The sequence below is a fragment of the Lygodium microphyllum genome, chromosome 23, assembly GCF_053477565.2.
Source record: "Lygodium microphyllum isolate KBCC chromosome 23, Lygodium_microphyllum_v1.1.10, whole genome shotgun sequence".
Taxonomy (NCBI): Eukaryota; Viridiplantae; Streptophyta; class Polypodiopsida; order Schizaeales; family Lygodiaceae; genus Lygodium; species Lygodium microphyllum.
The window spans coordinates 23,760,372-23,769,605 of record NC_141157.1 but is presented as its reverse complement, the minus strand read 5'-3'; positions in this window follow the sequence as shown (position 1 = coordinate 23,769,605).

Sequence of the window (9,234 nt, the reverse complement as noted above, 5' to 3'; positions counted from 1 at the left end):
CTTGGGCTGTTCATTTTTGGCGATCCTGCCAGGGGTCTACTCATGGATGCTCTCAAGCTTTGCAAGAAGAAAATGACAGTGCAGCCACACCGGCCTGGAAAGCCAAGCCAGGAGGAGATTCAGCCTCCACTGTTTCGTTGCAAAGTGACATCTTTACCGAGGATGAAGCTTGAAGAGACCTCGCAACACTGCAGAGGCAATCAGATCCGCCAATCAAGTTCGATTAAGGCAGAGAGGAATTCACGCTACAGATGCTTTCATTCTTCAGCAAAGGAAGCTTCGATACTGGCAAAACCTGCACGTATGTGCTTAGGACACACAAGGTCCATGTATAATCCTCCGTTTACGATCGGACAAGATATCCATTGTGTGAATGTGAAACTGCGTCAGACACGGAATCCGCTAAAGAACAAAGCAACGGTGGCATTTGGATAGCTTGAACAGCCAACCACTGAAGGCAGCAAGGCGAAGCTCTTGAGCTCTGAAAATTTGAGGGAAAGGACGAGGTGCCGCTTCTATGCGAATGAATCTTGTTTATCTACGTGTATGTCAATAGAATATGGGAGGTCGAGGCTATGGCAAGGGGGTGCTGGCATGTGTGCATGAGGGCAAGGGCGAGAGCGTACGCGAGCGAGAAGGAAACGCAAAGAGAGAGAGAGAGAGAGAGTAACCTCCCACTTCACTCCTCTCTTTCTATTTTCTTCCTCTCATCCCCCATATCCCGCACAGACAACAATAGCCACAACTTTCTCATCTCTCTCATCCCTTACAATGAAGAAAAAACAACAAATCTCTTTTGAGCTTGTTCACATGCTCTTCTCAACTAAGAGCCTTACTCCCTCACACAAGCATCATACTAGGCTCTAGCTATTAGAATAGTTATTTTCCTTTTATAAATAAAACCACTCTCCTTTCCTTTTGTACCAAAAACACACAAATACATCAACCAGGTGGAGCTCTTCATTGGCAAATCTTTTGTGAGGGTGCACTTAAAGGAAGATTCTTTTGCGGGTTAAAGTTCCATGGTACTTTCCATGGATCGGTCTACAATGTGTTTCAAGATGAAGGTGGTTCTCTTTCCTTCTTCGCTAAAGATTGTGGGCAGATTTGTGTTCTTTTGGAGGGTGTTTTGCCTTGTGCTCTTTTCAAAGTGAAAGTGGAAGGTTTTGCAAATGTTGGTGTGAAGAAAAAGCTAGAGATGAGATTTGAAGTGGAAGTATGTGAGGAAGCATGGTGTTTTTGGATGGGTACCGATTGAGGTGGTCCATTTTGAAGTGAAGTGAAGTAAAGAGATGCAAATTCTTCATCAACATAAGGTGCTTATTCTAAGGCAAAGTGTATTTCCAAAGTGTTTGCGAGGACGCTCACAAGATTGGAAGAGGAGGAATGATAACCCAAAATTTATGCAAGAAAAAGGCACAAAATGTGGTCTACATCGGCAAAAAGAAAATTCAAGCAACTATCATTGATAATATTCTTTGTAATTTGCCATGGTATTTTATTAGGTCCACATTGTAAAGCCATGAGCATGAGAAGTAGTGTGTGTGTTTACAAAAGTTGAAAGGTTTTAATGTTTCAATGTTTGTAAACCTCATTTCTAAGGTCTAAGAATGCTCATGTAATACAAACCCTTAAAGGAATATGAAAAGGTGGAAATGAAGAGCCATGCAATTTGTGGAAAAAGGTGGTTTTGGGAGTTACAACTTCTCTTCCTCTCCTTTATCTAGCTACTTGCATGTATCTTCTTTTCTCTCTTGCATTGGCACAACTCTTGCTCTCTTTCCTTTCTTGTGCTCTCTTGCTTTATCTCTTCCATGGAAGAAGGAGAGAGTGAGGATGAAGATTATGGTTATATTTCTTGTGTGTTGGATTCTTGTGTGTGAGCATGGTTTCTTGTTGAGAGGAAGGGTGTTTCTTGCAGATTTTTGAGGGCACGGGCATTGTAGATGCCACCATGAGGCCTGCTCTCTTGGTAGATTAGGTGCTATCCTTGGGCTGTTCAGTTTGACAATGGTATATGCTTTGACAATGATGTTCCTTGGGTTTATGCATACCCGTTGCCTACGGCTTGATGCTCATGTCACGGTTGATTACCCTATGCATACGTTGAGCTTGAGTGCTCATTGAAGCTCCACCTTGGATGCATTTTGGATTATCTGGAGTAGTCTTGGATGTTTCTTGGCTTGTCACAGTTTGGATTGGGATGTATTTAATGTCTTACATGCTTACAGATGCTACATATGGATGCTCTACCGCCTACATGTTCAAGATGTACTATTGATGTATTATCTTGGACTTATGTCATTGGCACTGTGACTTGCCTTGGCTTGAGCTCTTGAGCTCATACATATGACTTTTGTGCTAGTGGGAGCATTCTTGAATGCTTATCAGACATTGAGCAGGCGGTACTTTTATGCATTGAGCCATTACATGCTATTGAGCAGTTCCAGACACTTGAGACTTTGGGAATTCTTACCTTTTGGGATGATACATCATATGTCTTGGTTCACTGTATGCTTATGAGCTAAGTCTCAGTTTTGGATCCGTAACTGACACCTACTTGTATCAAGTTTTGGTAGTGGCAGAAACACTTTGCCCTGTTGACTGGGCGGTGTGCCTACTCACTGGCAGATGTTTGTATGACATACTTGGGTATTGGATTCATGCTTATTGACCGTCATATGCTTATGCTATGCCCGCATGATGCCGGCTTTGGTCTTGGCAGTATTTGATTGCCTTGGGATTCGATTTTGGCACTGTTAGCTCTCTTTTACTGAAATTTGAAATTTATTACAGCAAGCATATATGTATGGACTCACATGGATTTTTCATGCTGAAACAATCTGAAATGATATACTTTCACTAGTACTTGGTGGGTAGCAGCTTTGGTTCCACTTTTCTCACCATTTTCCCTCGATTTTGGTGATTTTTTTGTCATTTTTTGCAGTAAACAGCAAGCAGTTTTGAACTATCTACAGTCTTCCAACCTGCATTATGGCGAGTTCGTCCACTGATCATGCTATTTTCAACATCATTAAGCTTGATGGTACAAATTACTCTTATTAAAAGAGCCAGATTTGGCAGGTGTTGGTGCAAAAATTGCATATCAAACCTTTGAGGTTGAGCAGGCATCCGCCTGCAACTATGCCAGATAAGGAATGGCTTGAGTTTGATGAGTTATGCAAGTCCACTATTGTATTGTCTCTCACAGAACAGGTTCATTTCAATGTCTTTGAGGAAGAACAAAGTGCATGACAGTTGTGGGATAAGATCAAAAATCTCTATGACAAGAAAAGTCCAGCGAGTCAGATGTATTGGCTTAAGCAACTTATGGATTTGCACATAAAGGAGAATGTGACTATGTCTGCTCACTTGAGCCAGTTCCATGCTATACTCAAGAACTTGACTTCACAGGACATCACTTTTGTAGAGGATGTCACTCCTCTTTTCTTGCTTGGTACTCTTAATGAGTCATGGGATGTATTCCGCACTACATTATGTGCCTCTACTGCTACCTTGAAATTATCTGATGTTGAGAGTTCTCTTCTGCAAGAAGAGGTTAACCGTAAGAATTTGGATGCCTCTCATGTGTCTCATGCTATGACAGTTAGAGGCAGGAATGATGGATATGGAAAGCATGGCAGTGGTAGTGGCCGTGGATGGGATTCTCAAAAATCTTGGTCCAAGTCTCGTGGGAAGTCATGTAGCAAATCCCGTGGGCAGGAATGCAGATGTTACTTGTCACCATTGTGGGAAAAAGGGCCATATTAGGCCACAATGCCATGAATTGCGCAATGAAAGGCGCAAAGATAAGGGAAAAGACAAAGTGTAGGTTAAGTCTTCTGATCGCAACATAGTACCTGCAAAGTCCAGTGTTAAAATTAAAGAGATCAATATTATGCAGCCTGAGGATGTTGATGATGATGATTATATCCTAGCAACTTCTTCTAGTGCTTCGTAGATGACAGAGATACACTCTATGTATGCATAGTGTTGGCTCTTGGACTTAGACGCGTCCTTTCATGTGACACCTTACCGAGAGCGATTTTATTCATACCGTACTGTTTCGGGCTCTGTGCGCTTGGGTGATGACAGCTCTCTTGATATTGTGGGCATTGGTGATGTTAGGCTGCAGTTTCCTTCTGGTAGCAGTTTTGTTATGTAGGATGTATATCATGTATCTACTTTGACATGCAGTCTCATGTCAGGTGGACAGCTTGATGATGCAGGATATCATGTATGTTTTGGAGACTCTACATGGAAGATCACTCATGGTAGACTTGTGATTGTGAGAGGTCCAAGGCTGGCAGTCTCTATCCCTTGATTATATCAGCTTCTTCCCTTGATCATGTTTTGTCTGTGGGTTCTATCCCACATGTATCTCTTTGGCATGCCCGTTTGGGCCATATGTCTTTGAAGGGAATGAAAATGCTTTCTGGTTTGCAGTACTTACCACCCCTTGATTATGCATGTTTTGATTCATGTGAACATTATCTTTATGGCAGGCGGACTAGGTCTACACATAAGAAGTTTGGTAGGCCACGCATGAGTGAGCCCTTGGCATTGGTACATTTGGATGTCTGTGGGTCCATGCCTTGTCAGTCTATGGGTGGTGCAAAGTATTTTATTACGTTCATAGATGATTTTTCACGGAAAGTTTGGGCTTATCCCATTAAGCTAAAATCCGATGTCTTGGCTATGTTTCAGAGATGGCTTGCATTGGTTGAGAACTAGTCTAGGTATAGGCTAAAATGCCTACGGACAGATAATAAGGGTGAGTATGTCTCACGTGCTTTTGAGCAGTTATGTGATGAGAGGGGTATTAAGCGTCAGTTAACCGCCCCCTACACCCCCCTCCAGAATGGTTTTGGCTGAGCGGATGAATAGAACCATCCAGGAGCATGTACACAGTATGCTTAGCCATGCAGGCCTACCACAGAGCTTTTGGGCTAAGGCAGTTAGTACAACTGTGCATGTCATAAACAGATCACCCTCTAGTGATTTAGATTTCCAGGTTGCAGAGGAGGTATGGACTGGAAAACCTCCCTCTTATGTGCATCTCTGTGTCTTTGGATGTGATGCATTTTTCCATGTGCCCAGGGACAAGAGAAGTAAGCTGGATCCCAAGAGTGTCAAATGCATTTTCCTTGGTTATGGGGATGCAGGCGAGATGGGTTATTGTCTCTGGGATTCGCAGGCATGGAAAGTCATCCGCAGTCATGATGTAGTCTTCCATGAAGACAAGATGCATAGGCAGCCTGAGAGAGTTGTTGAGATCCGCAAGGTGATATTTCAGGAGGAGCCGAGAGCTCCTGCACAACTAGTTGGATAGCCTACAGCTGCAGCAGCTGCTCATGGTCAGGGCATTGGATAGGTAGCTGGGCAGGCAACAGAGCCTACCGTGAGACGATCTACTAGAGACAGACATCCACCAGATAGATTTCAGCCCTCGATACATTATGTCTTGGTTACAGATGCAGGAGAGCCTTTCACTTATGATGAGGCTATGCGCAGGGGTGACAATTACTCCTAGGAGAGGGCTATGAAGTTTGAGATATACTCCCTGCATAAGAATGATACTTGGGATTTGGTTTTCTTGCCTATGGGCAAGAAGGCTTTGCCATGCAAGTGGGTGTATAAGCTAAAAAGTACCCCTAGACACCCCAAGCCAACATACAAGGCTAGATTGGTAGCAAAGGGTTTTAAGCAGGAGCATGGTGTGGACTTTGATGAGGTCTTTTCTCCTGTGGTTAAGATGACCACCCTGCGTCTTGGCTTTGGTTGCTCAGCTTGACTTGGATCTATACCAGATGGATGTCAAGACGGCTTTCTTACATGGGGACTTGCATGATGAGATTTATATGGAGCAGCCTAAGGGCTTTGCAGAACCTGGCAGGGAGCATCTAGTGTGCAAATTGAAGAAAAGACTTTATGGCTTGAAACAGGCACCTAGGGAGTGGTATCATAAGTTTGATGCCTTTATGCAGTCACAAGGCTACAGCCGGAGTGCTATGGATCCGTGTCTTTACACGAAGAAAGCCCGTGATGGTTCTCTATTGATTTTGGTACTCTATGTGGATGATATGCTGATAGCAGGGAAAGCTCATGATGAGCTAGATGCTCTTAAGGCTCAGCTCAAGAAGAGCTTTGAGATGAAAGATCTGGGACATGCCACTCACATACTTGGTATGCGCATTAGATGCGACAGGCATCAGGGACTCCTCTACTTGTCACAGAGGGAGTACATTCATAAAGTCCTTGAGCACTTCTGTATGCAGGACATAAAGCCTATTGGCTGTACATTGCCTTCTTATGTGAAGGTATCACAAGCTGATTGTCTACAGACAAATGAGCAGATGGCCAAGATTCCCTATGCATCCGTAGTGGGCAGTCTTATGTATCCCATGATAGCCACTCGTCCAGATATTGCCTTTGCAGTTGGTGTTGTGGCACGCTATATGGCTACACCTGGCAAGAAGCATTGGGATGCCGTGAAGGGTATCATGAGGTACCTAAAGGGCACTGCAAATATGTGCATATGCTATGGCAGCCACAGGATACAGGAGTCATGGGGTACACTGACTCTGATTATGCTGGACATGCAGATAGTAGGAAGTCCACTTCCGGCTATGTATTCAGCTATGCTGGAGGTGTTGTTTCTTGGATGTCCAGGGTGTAGAAATGCACGGCCCTTTCTACTACAGAGGCCGAGTATGTTGCAGCCACTAAGGCTTGCAAGGAGGCCATTTGTTTGGGTAGTTTAGTTGTTGACCTTGGTATTGATGTTATCCCTACACTGCATTCAGATCCTATGAGTGCTATTCAGTTAGCCAAGAATCCGATCTTCCATGCGAAGACGAAACACATTGAGGTGAGATATCACTTCATACGTGGGGTCATTGAGGACAAGTTTGTTGATCTTGTCAAGATCTCGACTGACCAGAATCCTGCAAATCTGCTCACAAAAAGCCTCTCTACAAAGCGTTTTGCCTTCCTCGGGAGGTTGATGGGCGTGGGATGAGATGACGTCTTTCCTCATCCTGTTGTACCTATATACATGTTGTATTATCTTCTTTTTCTTTTTCTTTTCACTCCTCACTAGGGCAGCTTTGCCTTTAAGTGGGAGGTTGTTGGGGGTAAAGGCGCCTCCACCTAGCCACCCATGTATTACTACATTAACAGTCACCGCCACTGCACACTATAGGTGGTGGGCGCCCGTCACCATCACTTTATTCTTTATTCTTTTAGTGACAGTTTGAATAAAGGAAGGCCCGGTCACACATTGTGACTGTTGGAGTTCCCATTTCTAGTCTCTCCCTTTCTTGCTCTTGCTCTCCCGCCATAGCTCTCAAGTCCAACCTTCGATCCGTCGCTCCCTTTCAATTTTAACTAAAACGGTTGCTTCTCACCAAAGACATCGGGATGAACGTCTGTATGAGGCATTATGGGCCTATAGAACCACTTATAAAGTGACACCTTTCAACTTAGTTTATGGAACTAATGCTATTTTTCCAATTGAACAAGAGTTGCCTACTTTACAAATCTCCCTCTCGTTGCAATTAGGTGAGGCTGAATCATTGAAGCAAAGAATTTTACAATTGGTGAGGTTGGATGAGGAAAGACTATTAGCTCTACAAAGCTTAGTCGCTACTACAAATTTCCTGGGAAGCTAAAAATTCATTGGTTAGGACCTTTTAAGGTTGTTAAAGTTTATGATAATGGTTCTCTCGATGTGTAGGATATTAATGCTAAAAATGAGATATGTAGAGTTAATGGCCTCCACCTTAAACATTTTGTGACTTAGTTTAGTTACGTATAGTTAGGTAAGTAGTTAGAATGACCCCTTAACTAATCTATATTCGGGTTTCTTTTCTCTTTTTGGGTTTTTAATGGGATGCAGGTATGGCTTTTCTGTGGATGGGTGCGCTTTGTCATCGCCTTGATACTAATAGTTCTGATCCTATTCATGTTGGGCCTTATAGTATTCCACATTTTTAGATGCATGACAGGCTCTTATGTGCACCAAGAGGAGAGGCTTGTTGTGGTTCTTCTTTTGTAATCATTTTTTGTTTGCAATACCATCCACCATTTGGTTGTAGACAATGTTAGCAACATCTTTTCGTGCATGCTCAGCTCCTGTGTTGGCAGTGTCACACATACTTTTGACGCTATGGTACCACTGCCATGCAGGATGCTATAGGCTACACTTATCAGTGCCACAATTATGATAGTGTATTCTTGCCTAAATGTGGTGTTGCTCATCCCTCCAGGGTGGGTAGAGAGCAATAAGAATTTTCCCAATATCAAGCTTATGTTTACCATTTTACTCCATCATATCTTGATGATCAAGTGAATTGTCCCTGTTGGGATTATATCTATTGGTATATGGATGAGATCGAGGGCTATTCTTTAGGATGTTTACCAATGGCACCTATGCCCTATTATGACGATGCAGCTACGGCTCCGCTTCATGATGTGATGGAGGTTTTTAGTGATGCACTTGATAGCTGGTCTATGAGCTCTGATGTGTCTACATTGGAGGCTATTTATGAGCATGATTTAGTTGATAGGCTTGACTTAGATAGTGTGGATGATTTTGGATTAGGGTTATCTTTTGCAGTAGAAGATCTTGGGGAGTTTGAAGATTTTAGTTTAGATATTTAATTTTCTTAGAGTCTTTTGGGGTTTACTTTATTCTACATATTTTTTTTTTAAACATACAAAACAAATAATCCTTAAAAAAATAAAAACCACTTTTGGTTTATTGATACCTTTACATTTTAGGTTTTAGTGCACTTAGTTTAGTTAGTCTTCACATGATTAAGTGGTTAGTTGCACGCATGGTTTGGATACTCCTTCAATGTGTTAGGAGCTCATTACAAGGCAATTTGACTAGATGGCCGATTTTCAAAGGAGTTTCACTATTTATTGATCTAACATATCAATGGGTTAGTGGTTAGTGGTTGAGTTTTGTGCAGGTTTGATTATTGTTGCAATTTCCAAACCACTACGTGATTATCTTAGCAATTATCTTGGAGTTGCAATATCCATATACATAACAGGTTGTTTCATATACCTATCGACGAAACACAAAACTCAAATTTTTTTAAAAGAAAAACAAACATACACCGAAAGCTATATAAACAATTTAGTCTATATGAGAGTCCACCCACATGGGATGGGGCTTTAGCACCAAGGAGTGATTGAAAAGGGGTGATGTGTGTGCATGACATA